Source organism: Castor canadensis, chromosome 15 (genome assembly GCF_047511655.1).
Source record: "Castor canadensis chromosome 15, mCasCan1.hap1v2, whole genome shotgun sequence".
Lineage (NCBI taxonomy): Eukaryota > Metazoa > Chordata > Mammalia > Rodentia > Castoridae > Castor > Castor canadensis.
In genome coordinates, this window is record NC_133400.1 from 17,409,435 (window position 1) to 17,435,395 (window position 25,961).

The 25,961-nt window shown below is 45.9% G+C and overlaps 1 protein-coding gene and 1 non-coding gene across 2 annotated transcripts in view; both read right to left on the reverse strand.

Annotated features, from left to right (window-relative positions):
• Cdh1 (cadherin 1) overlaps positions 1-25,961 on the reverse strand; it is a 75,325-nt gene that overhangs the window by 45,441 nt on the left and 3,923 nt on the right. The window lies entirely within an intron of this gene.
• Positions 15,831-15,903, reverse strand: Trnaa-agc (transfer RNA alanine (anticodon AGC)). Its single transcript has one exon. It is a non-coding gene; the product is annotated as a tRNA-Ala (tRNA).

The following is a 25,961-nucleotide window of genomic DNA, read 5'->3' on the forward strand; positions in this document are numbered from 1 at the left end:
CTGGGATGGCCAGCTCTAAATCACAGGACAGCATGGAGTTTAAAGGAGAAATTGCCACAATGTAAAGGGACAGACATAAACCTGGCAGAAGAGACTGCTGGATTTTATACATGGGTTGTTTTGCTGAAAATTGTGCATGAGTCAACATGTGCTGAGTCTTCCCTTGGATGTAGGTGTGAAGGATCCCCACATATAGGCCAGGGTTGGTGGCTCACACCTGTAATCATAGCTACTCAGGAGGCAGAGATCTCAACCAAAGGCTGGGCCCAGTGGTTGGCACCTGTCACCCCAGCTACTCAGGGAAGTACAAATAGGAGGACTGTGGTCCAGGCCAGCCAGGGCAAAAGCTGAGATCCTACCTCAAAAATACCAAGGGCTGAAGCGGGGGGCGCCTGTCTAGTAAGTGTGAGGTCCTGTATGTAAAATGGGGTTCCACTATATAAAATATTAGAGTGCAGGTTCAAGTCTGAATGATTCAAATTCCACAGGATGGGGCGCAACGTCCAACGGCTGACCACGTTCCTAGAGTGCCTCGGGCATCCTGCTAAGCACTTTCTGCTCAGGAAATGTTGACTGCTATTATAAAAATTAGTAAGGGAGTCTTTACTATAAAAATTAGTAAAGGAGCACTTCCTGCTCGAGGGGTAGGAACTGTTTCTCCCTACTTTTATCCTGTTACACTAAATTCCTTTCCTGATAACCTTTACTATTACTTTTACTCTAATCAATCAATCAATCAGTAAATAAAATTAATAAGCCTAACTGGAGGAGTAGCTCAATGCTTAGCATTCAAGAGGCCCTGGGTCCAATCCCTACCACCACAGGGAGAAAAAAAAAACACTAAATGAACTATGATTGCTACCTACATTAAAATAAATATAAGATCTATGTATGGGGATTTTAAAAATAACTTTCTCTCCTCCATTTCACCCTTTGGGGGTGAGATCTGTGGAAGGTGAACGGACCACAACAAATGCTCACATCTGGCCTTGACTGCTCTTGACCCTGCTGTGTAATCTCAGCGTCTGCTAACCCCAAATCTCTTGTTCCTTGTGCAAGCAACACATGATGCCACCAGCTTTGTCTTCCTGAGTCACTTCAGATCTCTGAAATGCCAGCTTTGCTTTATTACAGGGGAGGGAAAATCAAGCAGTCTTTGTAAATTACAAACTTGAAATGTGTGTGTGGCCGGTGTGTGTGTGTGTGTGTGTGTGTGTGTGTGTGTGAAGATGGCTTGCATGAAACTCGTGTGTTTATAAACACAAAATCAGAAAACTCTGACTCCTAAAATCCAAGAAGATGCTTCCAGTCCTATCCCCAAAGGACGGCAGGCAAATCAAAGAAGCCCTCCTTTCCTCACATCCCCTACTGTGCATGAAAGCAGAGCAGTGTTTGAAATGGCTAGCCTGTAAGATTCTATACTAAATACAAGACATTCTTGGGATGGTTGGGGTGTTTGAAAATAGAGTGATGTTAGATGATACTGTCAATTTTCCTAGTTGTGATAATGGTGTTATGATTCATAAGGCGTGTCCTTGCTCTAAGAAATGCAGGCTAAAGTATTTAGTGGTGAAATGTCTGCAGCATACTTTTTTTTCCCCTAAATATTGACTTAAACATCTTTTGAATTGATGTAAACATTGTACTATATTTGTGATACGATGTTTCCATTGTTTAACGTCCAGTTGTGGGTTCAGTTCTCTTCAAACGCTTATCATCTCTCTGTGGGAAAGCATTCACTACCTTCTCTTCTAGCTCTTTCTGAAATACACGGTGCATTCACACTGCCGTGCAGTGGAGCTCCGGAGCCTTCTCTCCTATCTAACTGTGGCTGGGTATCTGCTGGCCAACCTGCCCTCGCTCCTCCTGTCCCCCGCCCTTCCCAAGCTCTGGGAACCCCCATTCTGCCCCCAATTTTTACTTAATCAAATGCAGATAAAGAGTAGGAAAGTCAGTGCTCATTGTAAAATGAACACATCTCATCTTTTACATTTTTTAAAGATTCTTCTCGGGAAGAATCGTGAATAAGAACTAATCAAACTAATCAACATATATTTATTGAGGATAAAATCAGGGCATTCAGCCAGTACACTGTACCAGAGGCTGAAATATGGAAAAATGCCACCCAACAGCTGGTGAGCAGCCTCCGTCCCGAGTCCCTGGGGACCTTGCCTATGCCCATGTCACCCTCTAGTTGCTGCCCAGGATCCCAGGGCATGCCTGAGCACTAGACACCAAGTATCCTGCTATACTGATCATCATGAAAAATGTATGCCATCACTCTTGAACATCCTTAACTACAGGCCATGTGCCACTAGCCTTCCTTCTGTGTGAGTGGTGTTCAGGATCTCTCCTCCTGGCCAACTCTGTCAACACAACTTCTCCCCATAAATGAGCACAAGAAGAGCTCTGTGGCTCAGAGGTTACGCCCTCACTCAGGCTGACTTCTGCCACCTCCCCACTGCAGGACCCTGGGCCAGTCACTTTACCTCTCTGAGCCTCAGTTTACTTCACTGAAATATGGAGATAATACAGTTAGTTCTACTTTCCTCATGTGTGCAATTTCGTCTGCAAGAAATCCTAAGTAAATGCAGAAGATTATACCCAGCTCATAAGTATAAATACACATAAGACACATATCTGCCAGCAGTCTTAGTTCACAATGCATGTGACATAACAATCCCACCCACATCTGGTGCCAGAATGCTTCATCTGATTTCTGATAACCCTGGTTCTACCACAGCACATGAAAGCTGTAGCCCTACCAAGATTTCCTCACACAAAATTCTTTTTTTCTAACATATCATGTTGAAGTGGTTGAGTTTTCTGTTTTTTGACTTTTAGAGACAGGGTCTTGCTATGTTACCCAGGCTGGCCTTGAACTGCTAGGCTCAAGTGGTCCTCCTGCCTCAGCCTCCTGAGTAGCTGGGACTATAGGTGCACACCACTATATCTAACTCTATATATTGACCCCATTTTTCCTGCTTTGTGCTGGGCAATTTTCCATAGCATGGTGATCTTTAGGAAGTCCTATGTGGTATTTAAACAGAACTGATTGCAGATCCTTCTTCAGAGGGTATAGGATGAGGCATACATACAAGGTCTGTATACAGTTGGAGGTCCACTGTAAACACTGCATTAATGTCAGCTCAGTGCAAACAGATCTTGGTACATACAGATGCTCAGCGAAGATTCCGTGAGCTTGCTTTGAAAGGTCTATGACTTATTAATCTTAGTAGACTAATTAAAGAAACATACCCTTCTCTCCCAAGAGGGAGCTGGTGGAGTGGCTCAAGCAGTGGAGCACCTACCTAGCAAATGCCAGGCCCTGAATTCAAACCTCAGTACCATAAAAACAATAATAAATTAAAAAAGAAAAATAAATCTATCTGCCAAGAGGTTGGGGAAGGACAGTGATTATTACTAAAACTATAAATTAAAGATGAAGCTTCAAAACTTTAAATGGAGCCTCTCCCTTCCATGCAGGTCATGAGGAGGACAGTGATCCTGTCCGCCAGGACATAAACCGTTGGTCATCATGAGGCAACACGGGGCCAACTTTATGATAAGGACCTCAACCCTGTGTCCTTACTTCAGGGCCACAGTTCAGTATTAAATGGTCAGGCGCTCAAGCCAGAGGTCATATGACCCAAGTTCAAATCTATTTATCACTATGCCACTTCTGCATGTGACTTCACCCCTCCCCTCCCCCTTTCCTCATCTATAGAACTGATGCCGCTGTTTCCTTGGAGGGGGAGACATGGGCGGTGGAGGGGTGGGGGTTGTGAATGATCCAACAAATTCATCCAGGTAAAGCTCTCGCACTGTCAGACATGGAGTAAATGCTCAGTCAACCCTGGCTGCTATTCCAGAGCTAGCATTGAAAATGAGCAGGAAATAGAAGTTATGCACAACAGCAAGCTCGGATTTAACTGGGACTGGAAGACAGGATACTGTGGGCAGCCATCCATCCCAGATCCCTTCTGACAAGAGCCTGCACTGAGCCATGTCCACTGAAGAAATGAGCCGTGTGGTTCTGGTCTCCTGCAGAGTCTCCCCTGCTGGAGGGGAAAGGGCCCCCGCTTAGCCAGGAGGAGGAATCAGTGAACAGGCTGGCTCACGTCACTGTATCTTGGTGGAAACTGATGGAAGCAGAGGTGCTCTTCTGCCCTGCAGATAAGCAGGCCATCCAACAGAACAAGATCTGACCTCTGCCCGCCTTTACCCTTGTTTCCTACCTAGAGCCCACGGAGCCCACGAGGCAGCAATCACACAGGGCCACTTCCTCCTCACACACTGCACTCCTGTCTCAGGCTCACGGCCCTGCTGTTCCCTATGCTTGGACATCCCTCCTACTGTCCTTTTCATGGTGTCTGCTTCCACCAAGGATGTGCAACAGGGACAGGGTACCATGAGATGCTACCTTTTTTTGCCTTTTGTCGGGTTAGGGATTGAACCCAGGACCTTGTATATGTGACATCACCGCCACCCCCCTACCACCCCTGTACCCCACCTAGCTAAAGATGCTGCCATTTTGGTTTTCTGGATTCTTTTTTTTTTTGGTGGTGGTAATTGTACTGGAGTTTGAAGTCAGGGCCTATAACTTGAGCTACTCCACCAGCCCTTTTTTGTGATAGGTTTTTTTCCAGATAGGGTCTCTACTTGCCTGGGCTGGCTTTGAACCACGAACCTCCTGATCCCTGCCTGCTGAGTGGCTAGGATTACAGGCATGAGCTGGATATTTTTTCTTTTTTCTTTTTTTTTTTTTTAGGAGTACATGAGTATTTTTTATATTTGAATTTTTAAAAAAAAAAAATCTCTGAAAGCATAAGAGACTAATAACAAGGGCTTTCCATGGTGAGGTGAAGCAGGGACAACAGAGTAAATAGGGAGATTGAACTTGACTTGAAAAATGTAAATGTAAAATGTATTCTACCACTGAGCTATACCTTCAACCAAAATTAAAAGGTGAGAACTGAAAACCAGGCATGGTGACATATACCTATAATCTCAGCACGTGAGAAGCTAAGGCAGGAGGATACAGAGTTCAAGTTAGCCTGGGCTACATAGTGAGATTCTGGCTCAAGAAAGAAAGGGGAAGGTGATAAAAGGATACCCATATTCTATATGGCCACTGTGACAGTATCTTTTGAACCCTAAATGTGAGGCTCACAGTATATAATATCTTAAATATGAAATTCTATTTGCAGAGGGTTCACTATGGACACAATTTGGGGACATCTCACCATAAGCCTCAAAGGAACCGGAAACCAGCCAACAGCAGGTACAGTATGACCACTGCTCTGAGCCACACATACACAGCGACACCTGCCTATGAACCATCTACAGACACACATAGGGCCTTGCTACTGATGTACACATAAATGTAACAAATACAAAAAAAGAGAGAGAACTATGGATAGCAATTCATTCACACATCTGAGTACCTGCGCTGGGGTGCAGCTCAGTGACAGAGCACTTACCAGTATGCATGAGGCCAGGTCGCAATCCCCAGCACCCTCCACCCCCCCCCAAAAAAAGAAAGAAAATCTGAGGGCCTACTATGTGTAGGCATGTTCTGAGCCTAGCAATGTACAGAACAGACTGAGGTGCATCCTCAAGGGTCACATTGTAAGACAGGGGGGCAAACACATAATGTAGAGTATTAAATTGACTTGTATTGAGGACCATGTGGGAAGGAAGGCGGGTAGGGGGAGGGTACAGTGCCAAGAAGCTAACCATGCAATTTTACAAGATGGACTTGGATGAAAAAGAAGTTTTTGTTTTGTTTTGTCTTGTGGTACTGAGGCTTGAACTCAGAGCCTATACCTTGAGCCTCTCCACAAGCCCTATTTTTCTTTTTCTTTTTTTTTTTTGGTGATGGGTTTTCTCGAGATAGCGTCTCGCAAACTATTTTGTCTGGGCTAGCTTCAAACCATGATGCCTCCTAAGTAGCTATGATTACAGGCATGAGCCACCAGTGCCTGGTAAGAGGAAGTTTTAGCAAAGACTGGAATGAGTGGTATAACCATGCCAGGAAAAAAGCGTTCTTGGCCCAGGAAAATGGCCCCCAAAACAGCAAAGTGCTGGTAACAATTTCCATTAGTAAAATCACCATCATTGCTTAGCAAGCACAAAGCCCTGAGTTCAAACTCAGTCCCACCCTACCCCCCCAAAAAAAAGAAATCAGTCCACATTGTTGCTACAATGTCCATTTAAATTATATTTCAACTTATAAGACAGAAATAGAGACCTTATTTCTCTGAGGGTATAGGCTAAAATGTTTCGCCTGGTGACACCTAGGTACTAACAGCACACATAATGAAACCTCTTTTCTATTAACTATTCACATTTCCTAGTGCTTTCCCTCAAAACAAACAAGCATTGGTTACATAATAGAGAAAAATACAAATAGGAAATCTGATGTATTAAGAAACATTGCCAGAATTCCAAGAAAGCAAGAGTTCTCTGGAGAAGATAGATCCCACACTAGTGTAGCCTACCACATGGAAACCCAGCCATGCAACAGATTTTATTTCCCTCTTCATTTTAACTGGGTCTTATTTTAATTTGTAGTCTGAAGGCTGAGTGTGGTGGGGCACACCTATAATCCCAGCACTCAGGAGATAGAGGCAGAAGAATCTGGATCGTTGAGTTCAAGGTCAGCCTGAGCTACACAGTAAGACTATCTCAAATAAAAACAAACAAACAAAAAAACCCTTTTTAAAATACTTTTGTGGTCTGCGTTTAGCAGGCTTTCTGGTAATCATTGTGCTACACAACTCCTCTCCTGTTCTCATCTTTTTATCCTTAGTCTTCCTTTGTGAATATCCTTATGCCTATCTGAGATACAGCTGTATCCCTTCTACTTCTGGGGCCGCACACCTTAAAATTCTTTGTTAGCGTGAGATAGGAATGAACAAAGTGAAGAAACAGACCAACAGGTAGGCTTTTTGGTTTGTTTTTTGTTGGGGGTGGTGGACTTGAACACAAGGCCTTCCACTGGTTAGGCAAGTGCTCTACTACTTGAGCTATGCCCCAGGTTTTTTGCTTGTTTGTTTTTGTTTTTGGTGGGACTGGGGTTGAACTCAGGGATTCATGCTGGGAAAGTAGGTTCTCTACTGCTTGAGCCACACCACTGGTTATTTTGGAGATGGGTTTTTGTGAGCTACTTGCCCTGGCTGGCCTCAAACCTTGATCCTCCTGATCTCAGCCTCCCAAGCACCTAGGATTACAGATGTGAGCACCTGCATCTGGCTCACCCCAGTCCTTTAAAAAAAAGATCTTGATGAAGTCTCATAAAAGGCTTGTCATAGGACATCTTGGCGCCAAAGGAAAGAGAATTCTCATTTCCGAGGAAATCCCAACTTTCCCATTACTGGAACGTCATGGCCTAGAATGGAGCAGGGATATTCTGGTTCATCAGGTTCCATCACAAAAGAGGATCAAATGCCTTAAGACTTCCCAAGTAGCATACTTCTATCCCATGGTGGACCACGGGCTAAATGAACCACTCTGGGCCTATTTCCTCATTAAAAAATGAGCTCTAGGGATGGTAGTACGGGGCCTAACATGTGGGTGACCCTGGGTTCAATGCCCACCAGCACCACCAAGAAGTTGGGTAGAGAACCTAATACTCCCACAGAGTAACTGGAAGAATTAGATGTTACCACACAAATGCTCAGGGCGATGCCCAACACACGGCACGTCAATGGCAATGATGCTAGCTCTTAATTTCGCGGGCATCGGTAGTATATTCACTGCTAGCTATGCCAACCCGGTGCAAGGCTGACACTAAATATTGCTCATCTGTGTACTCTCCCCAATAACCTTTTGAAGGATGTGCTACGAACCTAATTTTACAGAGAAAAAAAGTTAACAAGACAAGATGACCCTGAAATAAATCCTGTCCCTGCTCCCTGAGTGTTTGGTCATTGTTCGTATTACACAAGGAAAGGAAGCTGTGAATCCCAGCAGGTGGGTTCAAATTGTGAGTCCTTGCCCTGAGTACATTGTCCAGGCTCAGTCTGGTCATCTGTCAAACAGGAAATGATCTCACATATGTAATATCAAGTCCATACCAGGGTTCTTGATAATGGCCATTCATTCCTTGACACAAATTGAGAAGATTAGCTGAGAACAAGGCACAAGATATAAGGAGAAACTAGATCAGTTGCACCGAGGAATTTTCCCATGAGAGAAGAAATCTTTAAGAAGCATTAAATAAGCTGGTGGCTCACGCCTGTAGTCCTAGCTATTCAGGAGGCAGAGACGAGGAGGATAGAGGTTCGAAGCCAGCCCAGGCAAATAGTTCTCGAGACCCTATCTTGAAAAAACCCACCACAAAAAAGGGTTGATGGAGTGGCTCAAGGTGTAGGCCCTGAGTTCAAACCCCAGTACTGAAAAAAAAAAAAAACCCAGCATTAAATGTCTTAGTTATTGTTACTATTTTTTTGTGATGTTGAGGTTTGAACTCAGGGCCTCATGCTTGCTAGGCGGGCACTCTACCACTTGAGCCAACATCTTAGTTATGAGAGAGAGAAAGACAGGAGAGACAGAGAAACAGAAACAGAAATCACCTGTCTTGGTGCTAGTCTGTTTAATAACAAGCAAAGTCAACCCAAGAAATCTTCAAGTTCCTGATTAACTTTCCTTTCTAACATTTTGGGAGTACTTTTAAATCCAATATCTGAAATGTCCTATACATTCACTGGATCTGTTATCAAATTATAGATGAAATTAATTGTAAACCAAATTCCACACACACCTCCCTCTGGGGGGGTGGGGGAATAGAAAGACAAGTTAAGTCCTTATCCACAGCAAGGGAAGTCCTGACAATTCTTGCTCCGTCCAGCCTAAAACTGAAATTGCAGCTGCCTTATCTCCATTTGGATCTGTTCTCAGCTGAGCTTGAGTTTCAGGCTGGCTTCTCCCAGACAACAGCAGAGCTCAGCAATGCATTTTAATACTGGGCTGGGCAACTCATAAACTAGGAGCTGTGTGTGTAGGCTCATAAATGATGCCTCAGTCCAAAGGCAAGTGCGTTAATTTGTCAAATCACCCACTGGTCTGGATTATCCAAACCACCCTCCCAGCTCTGGCAGCCTGCATGGCTTGGAGATAGAAGTGTCCACTAACTACCTGAATGGAAGAGTGAAGACTGGGCTGAATGGATACAGGGACAGACACGTGGCCCCTTGGCCACCTAAGCTCTCCTCTCACACATCTTGCTTGCTTATATTTGATTCCCAAGAACATATGGACAGTCTGCAGTCCTCAACTTACTCATCTTCCTGGAATGACTTTCAGATTAGTTCCCATTTGTCACTCTGCTTAGGAACAAGTCTTTTTTTTTTTTTGGGGGGGGTTGTCGCAGAGTAGCACTAGGAATTAAACTCGGGGTCCTATAGTTGAGTGAAACCCCAGCCCTTTTGCTTTTTAGTTTGTTTTTCAGATAAGAGTCTCCCACTCTTGGCTGGCCTCAGACCACCTATCTCCACCTCCAGAGATCCTCTGGGATAATAGGTGTGTGTCACAACACCCAGCACCTTTTGAGGGAATTTTCCTCAAAGAAAATACTGATCTGCTGTGAACCCTCTGATCCAAAACAGACACACTATACTCCTGTTTACAACTTAAGTGGCTTCATAGATTCCTTTCCCCTTCCCAACCCAAACAAGAGTCACCAAGTCCACCTCACCCCTATCTTGTGCTTCCAATCCTCAGGAGGGAAGGCCCCTAAACTTTATATTTTTAAGCCACACTTGTAAATCTCTTGCACATCCGGCCTTATAGTGGGATCTAGGGATCCCCAGTTTAAGCACAAGATGGGCTGACTTAAAAATGCAGAGTCCGTGCTCCGGAGACCAGACTAAATTGAAAATAAAATCCAAGGGGCTGGTGGAGTGGCTCAAGTGCTAAAACACTTGCATACCAAGCATGAGGCCCTGAGTTCAAACCATAAGTAAATAAATAAATGGCAAAGCTGGAGGTGTGGCTCAAGCAGTGGAGTGCCTGCCTAACAAGTGAGAAGTCCTGAGTTTAACTCCAGTACCATCATCAAAAAAAAAGAAAGAAAAGGGCTGGTGATGTAGCTCAGTGGTAGAGACCTTCCTAGCATGGAAAAGCCTGGGCCTGGGTTCAATCCTCAGTATACCAAAAAACAAATTAATTAAATTAAAATGCAGATTCCTGGACCCCATTCTACATATATAAAACAGAATCTCAAGATGAGTAGGTGAGTATAGTCATCTGCAGTTTAACTACTAATATGGTTTCAAAGACCCTTAAAGAGCTGGGCATGATAGCATACATCTATAATCCCAGGAGGATCTCAAGTTCCAAGCCTACCTGGACTACATAAGAAGACCCTGTTTCAAAAAACCACATTAACAATACAGAACCAAGGGAATGGCTCAAGAGGTAGTATGCCTGCCTAGCAAGTATAAGGCCCTGAGTTCAAATCCTAGGACAGAGAGAGAGAGAGAGAGAGAGAGGGAGGGAGGGAGAGGGAGAGAACTGTTTATAGCATTAAAATGTTTGGTAGGCTAAAGACCTGTAAAGGAATACTAATAACTCATCAACATTTCAAAAGATGGAGCCACTCAAATGGGGGAAGGAGGGTTTGTGACATACCCCACCCCCTACTAGTTCTCTAAACCTCAATCTCTTCAACTAGAAAATGGGAATGAGGTGAGGAGTCAAAGAATTGGAGCAATAAAGGAGTTGGAGGGGTAACCCCCATCTTGAGATGCCTGTCCTTCCTCCCCTTGCCCCTCTCCAGCACAAGCACAGAACATTCTACAACGATCTGACTGCCAATCTCCACTGCAAAGTAGACTCCACACCAGGCCCTGTCCGTGGGCAAGTGTGTGAGCACAGGAACAGCTCCCTCTGTGTTCAGGGGTAAGCTGAAATGAAGATAGGCCTCAGAGATGGTGCTCAGCACTCAGAACAGGAGCAGCAGTGTCCCTCATGTGTCAGCACAATGTCCCTGAATGTAAAAAGCAGAAGAGCAGATTCTGCTGAGTTTTATAATCAACTTCTCTGTAGGAAGCAAATAGCCTTGGTGGTGGGTGGAGAAAGCAATAAAACTTTTTTTTTCCTTTTGACAGGATCTAGCTGTGTACCCAGACTGGCCTTGATTTCTCTTGCTCTCTGTCTCTCCTCTTGCCTGGGATTACAGGCATGTGCCACCACACCTGGCTAGGAATAAAACCTTTTAAAGTTCTCATCACTGTTTAAAAGGATTGCCTGAAAGATAGCATTAGCTGGATGGGGGTGGGGGAATTGTGGGGAGGGAGAAGAAGAGGAGGAAGAATAGGAGGGAGGAGGAGAAGAATGAAATGAATATTTAAAAATCCAGACTTTAGGAGTTTAGGAGTACAACTTCCTCTTCTCTATAATGGACTCCCCTCCACACATATATACAGTCTCCAACAGATGGAGAAAAGCTACCATGCCCCAGGGGATCCTGCAGCCACATCCACATGTACTGAGTGCCAACCACCTACCAGACACCAGGCTAGAAAGAGAGAGGAAGCTGAAGGATCTCTAAACCTGGGAAGGAGCAGGAGGTGCAGGGGGTCCTGACCCAGGCCCTAGGGGTGGAGATCAGAGAAGGCTTCCTGTTGGAAGCAACACCTGAGCTGTGGCACTAGACAGGTTAGACAGGCAGGGAGTCCCAGGAGCCCCACCCTGGGCCAAATGGATCAGCAGTTCAGGTGGGGACCCAGGCCTCCGCTCAGCTGGAAACCTGAGCAGTCAGAGCCTGTGTCCATTGCCAGGAATGGAGGGGGAAGGGAGAGAAGGGCAGGGAGGCGCAGAAAGACTCCCTTTACAACAGCCTCGCACGGTGCCATGCCCCCTATGCTTCTTCAGTCCTTCTGATCACTGTCACTCCAATCCACGCATACTGGTCCCCCTGATCATCTGCTCAGAGGCTGTTCCCTGAACACCCTTGCGGTCTGTTCCTTCACCTCTCTTGGGTCTTCCCCCCAGGACTGCTGAACAATTTCCCATTCACATCCATTTTCCTAGAATTTGTTACCAACATCCTAGACATCTTTTACACTTGGTGCATGTATTGCCCGATCTCACCAACACACTACAATCAAACCCCAGAAGAGAGGTGGCACCTAAAAGCAGGGACAGAGGTGTCTTGATAAGCATCTGGGGTGGTCATGGGATAGCCCACGGGGCTACCCTCTGTGGGATAACCATCTGGGATGGTCATGGGATAGCCCACAGGCCTAGTGCACCACTGGGACCAGGCAGGACTCTCTGAGGGCTGTGGGGCACCACACCCTTCCTCCCTCTCCATGCCCCCCTCAATTGTCTCCCTCCGGCTGGCTGGCAGCTGGGAGAGGGAAGAGGACCTGCTGTGCCAGTTTTCCAGGTCCTCCAGGTTCTTCCAGCTTGCTTGAATACCTGCCCATAGTGTAACTTCTGTGGCCTTGTTAGGACTGTCAGTCCCAGAGGCCAGGCCTGAAGGGAGAGGGGGAGTTTCCTCACAGTCCTTTCACCCTCCTGTGGTGACTTGGGAGCAGGAAGCTCAGTTTCAATTGAGTTTCACCTGAGTCACCCTCCAAACATGCCCTTTGTCACATTCCAAGCCCCAGAATCTGCCTGGGAGGCCCCTCCCCGCCACCTTGGTTTATAGCACCCCTCTCTCAGCCAACAGCAGAGGCTGCCTCCCCCTTTCCTGCTCAGAAGCCGCCCAACATCCCAGGTCCAGCTGCAGCTTCCCCCTGCTTCGCCAACTGCTCCAGCCCACACAGGCCTCGCCCCACCTGGATTCTGAATGTGCCCATTGTCTGACAACTTGGAGTCTCAGCTCTTTTCAGATCAATTTCCAAAACCCTCAGGATAGAGAAGGCTGGCAACCACCAGGGAGCACACAGTAGGCCTCACGGAGGTGCTGAGAAGGCGTTTCTGAGGGTCTGACAAGAGTAAGAACACACCTTCGGTGTGCGTAAAAGAATTAGGGGGCAGGTCATGCAAGAGGGGTAGGGGACTGGTTTACAGAACAATTCATATTCTCATTTATGGAAAAGTCCAATTTAAAAAACCCCTACAATCCTGTGAACATACAGGAAAATGTCAGGTAGATTCACACCAAATTGCTGACATAGGCCCCATGAGATGAGGAAGGCATTTTGGAAAGCATTTAAATTTTCTATTTCAGATCATCGTTCAGGTTTTAATGCCAATACTTTTTTTTTTTTTTTTTTTTGCTGTGTTGCCCAGGATGGACTAGAACTCCTGAGCCTAAGTGATCCTCCTGAGAAGCTAAGACTACAGGTGTGCACCACCCAGCTACCATGCGTTCAGTTTTTAACATATAAAACTTGTTTAAGCTTTAACTGAAGAGAAAACTGTGTGGGTCCTACATACCCAGGACTTGTGATAGGCAGCTGTGGCCAGTCTCAGTTCCTCCCCACCCCCATTTCCTTACCCATCCCAGGTGCCCCACCCCTGTCTTTTTCTTTTCTTTTCTTTTTTTTTTTTTTTTTTTCAGTACTGGGGTTTGAATTCAGGGCCTGGCACTTGCTAGTAGGCAGGTGCTCTACCACTTGAGCTGCTCCACTAGCCCTAATTTGTGTTGGGTATTTTCGAGATAGGGTCTCTTGAACTATTTGCCCTGGGCTGGCTTTGAGCCCCAATCCTCCTGATCTCACCTCCCAAGTAGCTAGGATTACAGGTGTGAGACACTGATGCCTGCCTAGCATGAAATTTTTAAAAAATGCTTCCTCAAATCCTGTCTGTGGCACTCACAGTTAACTGGTTAATCCTTACCCCACCTCCCACACCCACCAAAGTGATTATGAAAAACCCTTAGCTAGTAGTTTGGAAAAGAAAAAAAATAATAATTAAGGAACCAATGAGACTCTGAAATGACTGCTTGCATACCTCAGTCCCCAGCCACCATTGAGATTAAAATGGAGCCCATGGGGCCGGTAACACACTTGTAGTCTAGGGTTTCCAAACACCGGGCAGGAGCTTAAGGCTTCTTTTACCCAAAGGATTAGGACCAGGAAAGGGTTTGGGGGCTGTGTGGGGGAATGTGAAGGTTCTTTCTGGGCCAGACCAATGGATCTGGAATGTGAACTTTCTCAGAGGAGCACTGATGATCGCAGGGAGGGGTAAACGCTGGCATGACTGGGAGACCTTCTCCACTCCAGCCCCACAAGCTGTGGCTAATAGCTTCTAGAAGCCTCTGTACCTGAAAATGGAATTGTCTGTGTAGTACCTATTTCAAAGGTCAGTGCAAGGATTGAGAAAACAAGATCGTACATGAAATTAGTTCAGTATTCAATCAGTGCACACATGCAATGAGCATTAGTTATTGTTTAGTGGCAAATACTATTATTCTAGATCAGACCCCTACCAACTGTGTGATGCTGGCCGTCTCTGCCCTCACTGAACATGCCAAATCCTATACAAGCTAAGAAACTAAATGATTCTTTTCTTTTTTTGAAGCTCCCATCCTGAGCTTCCCATCCCTGTGCTGGGATTGCAGGGATGCACCACTACACCTTGCTAGAAACTAGGTGATTCTTAAGATTTCTTACTCTGTTCTCAAAGAACAGATTTCTATAAACATACTCTTAGCCGGGCACCGGTGGCTCATACCTGTAATCCTAGCTACTCAGGAAGCAAAGATCAGGAGGATCTAGGTTCAAATCCAGTCCCAGGTAAATAGTTCCTGAGACCCTATCTCAAAAAAACCCATCACAAAAAAGGGCTGGTGGGGTGGCTCAAGTAGAACACCTGCTTAGCAAGCAAGTATGAGGCCCTGAGTTCAAACCCCAGTGCCACCAAAACACAAACTCTCTTAGTCTCTAAATTCAGTGCAAAACAATCCTAAATCTTCCTCTAGTGGGAGGGTCTCAAGGTGTGCAGAGATCTTGGAATTCATTTCTGGACTGTGACAGCAAAGGACTGCGGCACCAGATGGGTGATTTAGTCATCAGAGCTGGAAAGTGCATTTCCAGAACTTCCACGTGCTCTGAGTCTTACCCTAGTCCCTCCCCTGCAACTCTGCCCTACTTCCTTTCATTCACTTCTCCATGGGGCACTGGGTTACCCTTTACAAGTGTTTAAGAGCTAATTAACTGGCTCTCAAAAGGCCAGCAGCACAGGTGGCTGGAGTCAGCCATCCATAGAACTCCTGGCCCAGGGAAGGTTTAAGGGGTGCTGGGAGGTGGGGAACCATTGACAGGCACAGAGGGAGGCTGGGCAAGGACTCTTGAAGAATAAGCCAACCACCTGTGGGGAGAGAAGCTGCCTGCAGGGCTGATAATAATCCTGACTCTGTTTCACCTGTCATCAGCAAATCCTGAAATGTAGTACCATGCAGTGCTCAAGACCAGCTATGGGAAGAATCTGCCCCTGCTGTCACTAACACTTCCAGGCCTAAGAGACCCCTACATCTGCAGACCTCCTGCTTACAACATCTAAAATGCTCTTGACACTGCTTGCCAAGGATCAGAAGTAGCTAACATCTATCCATAGAGGATTGACTATGCACACAACAGAATACTATACAGCAGTTAAAAATAATGCAAGCAGGCCGGGATGTGGCTCATGTAGAACACCTGTCTAGCAAACACAAGGCCCTGGGAAGGGAGGGAGAGGGAGGGAGGAAAGGGCAGACAATCCCAATGATATGTTGAGTGAAGAAAATAAGGTGCAGAATTACATATATAACATGCTACCTTGTGTTAAAAGTTGGGGGACATGGCTCAAGTTTTAGGTAGAGCACCTGTCTGGCACATGTGAGGCCCTGGGTTCTATCTGCAGTACCATGGGCCACTTTTTTCTCTTTTTGGTGGAACTGGGGTTTGAACTCAGGGCCTCATGCTTGCTAGGCAGGCACTCTACCATGTGAGCCACTCCACCAGCCCCAATCTGCTGTACCATAAAAACAAATAAAATAAAAATAAAAAGTTGAGGAAGACATAAGAGTCTACATTCCCAATTTATTTGATTTGATGCAAAATATTGAGAATTATTATGAGGGGAAGCTGGGCAACTGGGATGCTCCAGAAAAACACCAGTCAGACACAGGGGGAGTGGCATAAAGTGCCATCTGGATTCCAGTCCCTGCCTGAGCCTGTGTGGTCAATGCTAGAGCACCTGTCTAGCAAGTCCAAGGACCTAGGTTCAAAACATATACCACACTGGCAGAGTAACTCAAGTGGTAGACTACCTTCCTAGCTAGTGTGAGGCTCTGAGTTCAAACCCCAGCACTGCCAAATATAAATAAATAAATAAAAATTTTAAATTCTCTGCCTGATATTTCCTTGCTTGGTGGCTTTGAGTAAGTCACTAACTCTCTCTGACATTCAATATCCTCTCCTCTTTAAAATGGAGAAAATACTAAAACCAAACTCATGGGGGTGGCTCAACCAAATAGGTAGTGTAGATGAGCTCCTGACTACATGCAGCTGGCCCCACTTGATGTGGACACAATTTGCCCTGGCATAGGCACTTGGTCAAAAACAGTGTCCTCAGTTTGGAGAAGCTGAAGAGCACAGAAGGAAAGAGGTGTGTCTCTTCTTCATCCTTAATCCTTCCCTCTGGCTCCTTTAGCATTTACACATTTTCTACTGCTTTGTCACCCTAAGTCTAAAGCAGAAATGTTTAGAAATAAAAACTTAGGGTTGGACATATGGCTTGGTGATAGAATGGGTGCACAGCATGGAGTCCTGGGTTTGATTGATCCCCAGCACAAAAAAAAAAAAAAAACCAAAAACTTAAGTGTTTGCTATCCACCAGGAGTTGAAAGCCCCTTCCGCAGGTCACTGCATCCTCACTACAGCCCTGTGAAGTAGAAACTATGCTTACCCCCCTTATACAGGTGAAGGGACTGGAGCACAGAAGGGTTGCCGAAGCTCCCTCCCCACCCTCACCTCCATCAGATTGCAGGAAAGGCCTATGAAGATTGGAATCCAAGCCAGCCGCGAGCCAACCCCCGCCACCGCCCTCCCCAATTCATCTTCACGGTCTCTCTGCAGGGTCAGGACCACTCCTTTCATTTTTAAGGCTAAAAGAGAATAAATTCTGAAAAGTCACAACCTTGGCATCAAATCTCCATTGAGATCAGAAATAAAAGCTCACACCTGGCAAGTGATGGGGTTTCCTAAGTTGAACAGCCTTGCCAGGTATTCAATTCCCAAGATCTCAACCACTCCCTTGGTTCAGGTGAAAGGATTAGCAAAAGGAGAAAGAGACAGCAAGATATCATAAGTTCCAAAGTCCAAAGACAAATCAACACAAGCTTACACGGAAGTTTCAAAATCAAAGACTCAAACTACAAGCCCTGAAATGCTCATCTATGTTTTTTCCTCATAAAAGAGTCTCTACGTTGCCCAGGCTAGCCCCTGACTTCAGGGCTCCAGGGATTCTCCTGCCTCAGCCTCCGATTACAGGTGGGCCACACCCAGTTAGGGGATTTCTTCTTGCTGTGTTTTGTGGTACTGGGGATGGAACTCAGGTCCTTGAACTTGCTAGACCAGTGCTCCATTACTGAGTTGCATCCTCAGCCCAAGAATTTCTTTTTTAAATATAGACTTGAGAAACAGCACAAGGTCCAGGAAGTAAACCCACAAGCTCCAGAAGTGTTCTTCAGAAGTTTGGTCATGAATACAAGCCTGGGAACAGACTGGGTGGTAACAAAATGGGCCTTATGAACGTCACCAATCATCTGAACACAGTCATTTCCCCAAAACCCCTTAGTAAGAAGCTAGGAGGGCAAAGAGCTACTACTTAGGCGGACCTATGAGTAAGGGCTGGTACCTGAAGTACCTGTTACTCTGAAGGGTGATGTCACTATTGATTCAACCTTTGAAACAGAAACACCTTCCCAGGTGAGGCCTCTCGGTGAAGGTGACTCAACCTTTCCCCACCAGTCAATAAGCGCTCAGGCATTTGTCCTGCTGTTGATTCAAGGGGGTGACGTTTTTCTGATAGGAAAGCCACAACTTTCCCCACAAACAACTTGGTCATCTTGTTCCCTTTGCAAACACTCCCACACAATTGTGGCGAGGAATTTGTGGAGGAGGAAGTCTGCAGTCTGAAACCCTCAGATTGGCTTCCACATAAGAAACAGGTCACCTGTGTGCCCATGCCCCAAGAAAGACACTGCCCAAGAAGTCACCATGGATAATCCTATCCCTTGCCAGGAGAAGTTTGGGAAAACCAGACTAGTGCCATATTTCTCCTGGGGAACACGCCAAGGGGTGGGGCGACTTGAAAAGAGCAATAGATCCTGGCTTGAATCTGATATCCTTTTAAAGGAGATAAATTAGCCCTCTAACAAATGCTACCGACATGGCCTTAAAAAACTTGGGAGGTGCAGTCCTCATGAGACCCAGGCTCATTCTAACGTTTATAGTGAGTGTCCCTTCTTCAGGTCTTCACCCCAAATGTCATTCTTGGTGATGATATCCCCAAAATCTCTCTCCACACCCCACATTTTTATTTCCCTTCCTTACTGCACCTTCTGTCCGGTGGCTGACACGTCTAATGCGGATTGTCAGGAGTTTTAAAGGAGATAGCATAAGGGAAGAATTCAACAAATACAAAGTACTGCCAGGGTTGGTGGTTCATGCTTGTAATCCCTGCTACTTGGGAGATAGAGAAAGGAGGATTGAGTTCGAGACCAGTTGCAGCAAAGGCAGTGAGACTCTGCCTCAAAAACAAAATAAAAACAAAAGGGCTGGGGGTGCAAGTGTCAGAAGTAGAGCATTTGCCCAGCATGCTTGCGCAAGACCCTGTGTTCAATCCCTTGTACTCCAAAAAAAAAAAAAAGAAAGAAAACAGTACTAGTCAGTACATTGTTGTTCAGGATTCAAATAGATATTATGACTTTTTTTTTTAAATGGTGCTGTGACCAACCCAAAGCCTCACACTTGCTAGGCAAGGACTCTTCTAGTAACCTACACTCCCAGGCCCAGGACAATTTTAAAGTATGGCTTAAATATTGCATGGAGCCAGACACCAGTGGCTCATGCCTGTAATCCTAGCTACACAGAAGGCAGAGATCTGGAGGATCAAGGTTCAAAACCTGCACAGACAAATAGTTCACAAGACCCTATCTCAAAAATGCCCAACACAAAAAAGGGCTGGCGGAGTGGCTCAAGTGCTGTAGTGCCTGCCTAGCAAGCGTGAGGTCCTGAGTTCTGCCAAAAAAGAAGAAAAAAAAAAATTGCATGGAACATACACTAAAAATGTAGCTACTGTTTATTTTATATTCAAAAGTCTTTGCAAACATAAAGCCCTGAGCTCAAACAACAGATCCACCAAAAGAAAAAAAGAAAAGATATTCAAAAGTCACTGGTGTTTTATTTATTTATTTAATTATTGCTAAATCTGGTGCCTTCCTATGAGGCAGACAGGCACCTTCCTACAAAGGGTGAGTACTTAAAATACACAGATCTCTCCATGGACAGCAGGATGGATTTATCTTGACCAGTATCTAAGAAATTAGCCTTGAACTTTGGTCTTTGAATTTCTGCATCTCTCCCCAAGCTCCTTCCAAGGTCCTCTGAACTGCTGAGACCTGGCAGGAGGACATGGAGTCCTGTGGGATGCAGGTTAGCAGGTGGGATGTGCTGGCATATCCTTCTTCATGGGAGCTGTTTCTGGGCTCAGGTGTCTGTCCAGATTTTGATCTGGTGCTCTCTTACACCCAGAAGTGTGGACAGAAGGAGCTCATCTGACCTTTAGACTCTGGACCACAGCTGCTCTGTGACTAGACAATTAGGTAAGGTTACACCAGGGGGGAACAGGGCTTTGGGAAACTGGGGGTGCCAAGCAGGAACACCTGCAGAGAGAACAACCCTTCCTCCTACGTGCTTCTCCCTGACTCATGCTAAGAAAGTCCATCTTTTCTTAAAAAAAAAAAAAAACTACTACATTGAAATAGCCTCAAAAAAAACCCAGAAAGAATGAAAGAAAGAAAAATGTAACTGTACAGACTGTATAAACATTCTACAACCTCTCATTCAGTCATTCATCTGATACCTATTGAGTCCTTATTAGGTGCCAGGCACTGTTCTGCTTGGAATCCAAGAACAAACGAGACAAAAAGTCCTGGTCTCCTAGAGCCAGGACTCCTTGGTGAGAGGACAGATGAATAGGAGAAATAAGTGAAGTGCACAGCATGTCAGTTGATGAAAAGTGCTGGTAAAAAATAAAGCAAAGCAGAGGGAAAGGGGGGGCATGGGGGCAGGGGTTACTATTGCCAAAAAGGGGTACAAGAAAGGCTTCATTGAATGGGTGGCATCTGACCAAAGTCTTGCAGAACAGAAGCAAATAAGCCACACAGACACCACAGAGGACACCACAGCCAATGCAAGGGCCCTGGGGTAGAAGCATGCCTCATGTGTTCTGGGTACAACCAGGAAGCAAAGTGGCTGGGCAAACTGTACATGTGGACAGTGGGAGGAGAAGAGAGGACCGAAGGGAAAGGAGCCAGGTTGAAGGATGTGGGCAGATCACCACAGCTTCATAAGTCACATACAAGACCTTTATTCTGTGTGACATGGAGAACCACATGCAATTTGGAGCAGGGTGGAATTTTCTAGCTTTAATTTAATTTTATTTTTTTTGGCAGTACTGAGGTTTGAACTCTGGACCTTGTACTGGTTAGGCAGGTGATCTGCCACTTGAGCCATGCTTCTAATCCTCCAACTTTTTTTTTTTTTTTTTTAATTGTCACTCTGAGCACAGGATGGAGAAAATACTGTGTTGGGGGAGGGGTGGGGTAAGCGGGGAGATCAGAAAAGGACCACTGCCACCATGTCTTTTGGGAAGATGTGTCTGCAGGTGTGAATGCCAAACCACAGAAACAGGTGTTCTCCTTAGTCTTGAACTTGCCCGGGTAAAATAAATCTGAAAAGCTTTCGGCTTGTTACAGGCTCTCCTAATTACAAAGCTAGCTAATTATTATCTAGAACTTGGCCAATTATCTCACCACGGGGTCCTTTGCTGGCTGCCATTTGTGATCTTGCTTATGGGGAACAGGTTCAATGTTCCAGGGCCGCCCATTAGGTCATCTGAGCTCACAGTGGTATGATCACATTCCCTCTCTATCAAGAGTGAGGTCCAGGCCCAGATCTGTCTGGGTCAAGCACCTAGTATGTGTCCCAGTTGGAATGTTAGTTTGTTTGGGACAGTTTCCCTGTCCTACCTCCTAGGCATGAATGCCAATATAGGTGGACTGCCCAGGAACCAAAAGGTGGAAAGAGACAGAAAAACAGGTCAAGTGTGGTGGTTGACACCTGTAATCCCAGCATTCTGGAGGCTAAGGAAAGAGGCTCCTGAGTTTGAGACCAGCCTGGATGAGCTACATACGAAGCTGTTTCAAAAACAAAACCAACCAAACAAAAAAAGTGGGGGAATGTGTGTGTGTGTGTGCGGCAACAGGCTGAAAACTGCACTGCCCACAAGCAAAAGACAAGAGGCTCTTCATAGGCCAAAGAGGCTGAATCTGCCAGTGCTGGTGGTTCACACCCGTAATCCTAGCTACTCAGGAGGCAGAGATCAGAAGGATTGTGGTTCAAATCCAGCCCCGGCAAATAGTGCTTGAGACCCTACCTTGAAAAAAAAAAAAAAACAATCCATCAAAAAAAAAAGGGCTGGTGGAATGGCTCAAGGTGTAGGCCCTGAGTTCAAACCCCAATACTACAAAAAAAAAAAAAAAAAAAAAGGATGAATCCTAGCATCACGGTTAAAATTAGTGAGATGCTAAAGGCCTTAGAAACAGCTTTTCCAAAGTGGAGAGTCTGCCTGTCCTTAGAACAGTGAATCGGGCTCCACTTGGAAATACTGACCTTGGCAATAGCAGAACAGGTTTTGTTACTGTTTTTTCCTGGGGTTCTGGGAATGGAACTCAGGGCCCTGTGAATGTTAGGCAAGGGTTCTACCACTGAGCCACTCTTCAAAATGATCTGTTATTTCCACAAGGAAACCCTGAACAGGATTCCCAGTAGACTGAAAAATCAGGTACCTGTGGGGAACTAATTAGTTACTTGCATTCCAGCTGGGTGAAGGTTCAGGGTGATGAAGACGACTTTTCACTGTCAGCCATATATAAAGATATCTCACTGTGTCATCACACCCAGTTTCTGAAAATGTTTTTATAGTCTTTTAACCAAATGATAATCTGTGTTTACTAACAGAACAGAAAGAGAAAACCCTGACTGGTGGGCTCAGGCCCAAGACCCTGAGGAAGCCAGGTTCCAGCCGCCTCTGCTATTTGCCCTGACCCTCTCCCTTCTGTCCAGGAAGGCCTGGCTCCAGCTCCAGGCTTGCGAACTGTCTGTCGCCTTTGGGCACCCATTTCCTCTTCCGCGAGTCCCTTTTAGAAGTCCCTTTCCCTTTCTGTGCGTGGCCAACACCCGCCCTCTTACTCACCAAGGCCCAGCAGGTTCAACTGACCATTCCTGCCACCTTCTGAGAACACTTTCCACCCGGGTGGAATTCTCAGAACATAAGGAAATGACTCGCTGAAGTGCTCCTATACATTTTCCCAGAATGTCCCTTAGGGCAGGGGCTGGATCTTAAGTCTTGTGCGTTGGTTGTTCCTCTGGGTTCCCCATTCCCATTCCTGCCCACCCACTCTACTTTGTGTCCAGTGGCACGGTGAGTCTTACCCCTTTAGAAGGCAAGGATACCGTTGGATTCTTGGCCTCTGGCAGGACAACCAGATACCCACACCCAACTAGCACCAGGTACTGACTCATAAAACAAATGTGACCCAGCTTCTGGGGCTGTCCAGGGCAATGAATGGATGACAGACACCAGGGGAGCTTTTAAAACTACCAAGTCCAGCTGGGTGTGGTGGCACATGCCTGTAAATTCAGCACTCAGGAGAATAAGTCTGGAGAATGGCAAGTTCAAGGCCATCCTGGGCATATTTATGGAGACCCTGTCTCAAGCAAACAAAGCCAAGTCCAGAGACCTCAGAGACCTGACCCGGAGGGCAAATCTGCATTTGTGAAGTGGCTCAGGTACCATGCTTACATGTGGGTGAGCCAGTCTCAGGGGGAACAGAACAGTATTCTTAAGTTTTTGCATTGTAAAATGCTATTAAAAACCAAGCAGAAGTAGACAAACTTCTGACTTCCCCACCATCAGCTTCAGTTGTTCCTAATCCACCATAGTCCACACCCAGCACACTTCACCGTGGCCAGCAAAATGCCACAGAATTTCCCTTTTCCAACAAAGGCAGTCTGGGCCAGCCACTGTTTGCAGAGCAGTGTTTGCTCAACACAGAAGCCAAAAGAGAAAGGAAACTGGTTTGGCTGGTTTGCTGGGCAGAAGGGAGCACAGGGGAAATTTAGATCCAAGAGTAGAAAACATGGGAGAGTCTCAAATACCAACAGCTCCAGCACTCAGGGCTCTTGCATACTGAATATTCATTGAACACCTAACACACCTGTCCAAGAGGTTGGTCCTGTTGTGTCCATTTTACAGATGGGGAAATTGAGGTATAGAGGCATTACCTCAAAAGAACCTTCTATCCAGGTGCTGGTGGCTCACACCTGTATTCCTAGCTACTTGGGAGACTGAGATCAGGAGGGTCATGGTTCACAACCAATTTGGGAAAATAGTCCATGAGACCCCATCTCCAAAATAACCAGAGCAAAATGTACTGGAGATGTGGCTCAAGTGGTAGAGCACCTGCTTTGCAAGTGTGAAGCCCTGAGCTCAAACTCCAGTCCCTCCAGTTCTACCCCCCCAACCCAAAAAAAAAAAACAAACCTTAAAAGAACCTTTTAAATTTTGAAAAGATGCCACAAGGAGGGAGGGAGGAGGAAAGAAGGGAGAGAAGGATAAGTGGAGGATTAGAGGCAGATGAGAAGAGGAAAACTTGCAAAAAAGAAGGGACCAACAGCCCTCCTGACTGTATCAAGCATAAGTCAGGGGTTATAAAAGGGAAAATTGAAAAGAGGGGTGGGGAGGAGATGCACCATACCACCAACTTCTTCTTAATTGACCCAAGATTGAAAATGAGTAGCTGCCCATTTCCGGATCCACGGTGCAGGTCCCCTTCTCTGACCTCAGTAGCTTAGGGGGAGAAGCACTCAATGTGAGGTATCCCCAGAGATATACTTAAGCCTGGGCTGAGCTTCCAATGCCACTGACCAGGCAGGCAGCACTCACAAGCATATTAAAGCTGTCCATCCAACAAACCAGTCTCCCCTGCCCACTCACAATCAACCCCCAGGGCTGCTCTGAGTCCACAAAATAGAGTTTGAAAGGAAATAATAATAATAACAATAAGCCAAGGCAGTGAATAATTATTCTTGCATCCATTCATTTGTTCAAAACAAGATTTGAATGTTTATGTCCCCAAGAAGCTATTTCTTTCTCTTTCTCTTCTCCCCCTTTCTTCCCTCCCTCTCTCCCTTTCTCTCTTCTTCCCAGACAAGGTCTTGTTATATAGTCTATACTGGACCTCAAACTCAAGATTCTCCTGCCTTAGCTTCCCAAGTGCTGGGATTATAGGTGTGCACCACCACACTGAGCTATATTTATGATTTTTTTTTCTTCTTTTTGGTAGTACTGGCATTTGAACTCCGGGCCTCACACTTGCTAAGCAGATGTTCTACCCCTTGAGCCACTCACCAGGCCCTATTCTTTGCTTTCTTTGTATTCTTGTTCATCTGCATTTATGTTCAGTCAAATCTGCTTTATTCATTACTGTGACCCCAGGGTCTAGCCTAATGCTGGCATAAAACAGACATTCCCATTTGTCACCTCAATGAATGAATGTGGACCCCAGATGCCCACATTCCAGCTTGGCATCAGGATTTACTCATCAAATATGAACTAAGACAACATAACACACCTGTGTATTATCACACCCATTTTTCAGATGGGGAAACTGAGTCTCACAGAAGTAGTGCTTATCCAAAGTCATAGTAGCTAAAATTCAAACCAGAACCTTTCCCACACTTGCTCATTCAACTACCCTAACTAGTTATACTGACTTCCCCTCCTTGAGGTGGCAAGCCTCAGGCCCTGAAAGGAGATGGGGGGTGAGGCAGAGTAGAAACTCTGAAAGGCTGAGTCTGGACTGTGACAGCTGCCTCTTGGGGATTTTAGGGTTTTGGCAGCTTCTGGGAGCTGTGACAGCTGATTGCTCAGCGTCTGGCTGTGCTTGGAAGGGAATGTGTAACAGACACCAAGGTGAGCATTTTAGGAGAAAAGGCTTGCCCAATAAAAAGGCCGGAGAGCAAACAGGGATTTCCATAACCAGAAGGCAGGGAGGCGGGCGGAGCAGCAGCTGGCCTTCCTTAATGGCCTTGCAAGGCCTGGGACTTGAGGGCCACACTCTGAAGGGGACACCAAGCAAGGGTAGGAGCACAACCCACATGTGGCTCCATCCCTAGCAGGCTCTGCACCAGCCATGTCACAGGCATGCATAACTGGGAAGTGATGGAGGAGTGGGGAGTGGGGAGTGGGGACTGGGTGTCTGATGATGTAATGTGATCCCAAAGCAGTTCTCTCAAAGTCCAACTGAATTAAGGGTCTGCTCTGTGTTTGCCCAAGCTTTCAGCACCCACTTGAGAAAGGAGGGAAATGGGTGGAATTAACCCACCTCTGTGGGGAGGGCAATTCTTCAAGCAGCCTTTTGGGCTCTGTTTTTCCAAAGCCTGGTGGTAAAGAAAGCAACTGAAGGAAACAGTTTCGGGAAGAGCTGGCCAGCTCTCTTCACCCCACATCAACTGCAAGTGGGTGCTAGGTCAAGACTGCTGAGACCCCAAACTTCTAACAGTGCCAGTTTCTCATGCCAGTTTGTGCTAAGGAAAAGGAAAATAATCAGCACCTCTAAAGAATCAATTTATGCCAGGCGCGGGTGACTCACACCTGTAATCCTAGATACTCAGGAGGCAGAGAGAGATCAGAAGATTGAGGTTCAAAGCCAACCCAGGGCAAATAGT